The sequence below is a fragment of the Mandrillus leucophaeus genome, unplaced genomic scaffold (assembly GCF_000951045.1).
Source record: "Mandrillus leucophaeus isolate KB7577 unplaced genomic scaffold, Mleu.le_1.0 Scaffold463, whole genome shotgun sequence".
Classification (NCBI taxonomy): Eukaryota; Metazoa; Chordata; class Mammalia; order Primates; family Cercopithecidae; genus Mandrillus; species Mandrillus leucophaeus.
Window position 1 is genome coordinate 981,909 of NW_012104954.1, and position 1,143 is coordinate 983,051.

Genomic DNA, 1,143 nt, shown 5'->3' on the forward strand with positions numbered 1-1,143 from the left:
ATCCTGGACTAAAGTGATCCTCCCGCCTCAGCCTCCCAAAGTGCTGGGATGACTTGCTTGAGCTGCCATGCCCAGCCTCTCCCAAATTTTTCTTTTTTTTTTTTTTGAGACGGAGTTTTGCTCCTTTTGCCCAGGCTAGAGTGCAATGGCATGATCTCAGCTCACCGCAATGTCTGCCTTCCAGGTTCAAGCGATTCTCCTACCTCAGCCTCCCTAGTAGCTGGGATTACAGGCATGTACCACCACACCGGGCTAATTTTGAATTTGTAGTATAGACGGTGTTTCTCCATGTTGGTCAGCCTGGTCTGGAACTCCCGACCTCCCGACCTCAGGCGATCCACCTGCCTCAGCCTCCCAAAGTGCTGGGATTACAGGCATGAGCCACTGCACCCAGCTGGACTCTCCCAAATTTTTCTAAGCCCGCCTGTAGAGGCTGGGAATCAGCCCTAGCCATTCAGGAAATCCGTGGAGGGTGGCCCGGGCCCAGCAGGCTACCCTCTGACTGCTTTGGGCCGAGATACAGGTTGGAGTGAGACCTTGATCAGGTGGCATCTGGTGGGGTAGGGGAAAGTCCAGGTCTGGCGCAGTCGCACCGGTGGTCGGGCCCCACTTGGTGATCACTCTGATATCGTCCCCTGAGCTTGGTTGTCGCGTGTGAGGGACAAGATCCGGCTGGAGAGCCCAACACAGTGTTCCAGGAGACTGAGGGAGATGCCAAGGTCTTCTCGGTCGCCACAGGCGGTGCTGCATAACGGACTTTCCTGAGATAGTTACTGCGGCATCTGGGGGAGCCTAAGATTGTTACTGTGGGATGGGGGTCCGCGGTCTTTGAGAATCGTGGAAGATGACTGGCGTATGAAGCTCCCCTCTGCCCTTGGGGACCTACTGGTGCCGTCGCAGGTGAATGGGGTAGGGCAACCTGGGCTCAGCCGCTTTCCCATCTGGTGCCGGCTTGTTCACATCATCACTGGGTAAGTTTTCGTTCTTTTTTTTTTTGAGACAGAGTCTCGCTCTGTTGCCGAGACTGGAGTGCAGTGGCGCGATCTCGGCTCACTGCAAGCTCTGCCTTTGGGTTCACGCCATTCTCCTGCCTCAGCCTCCGGAGTAGCTGGGACTACAGGCTCCCGCCACCACTCCTGGCTA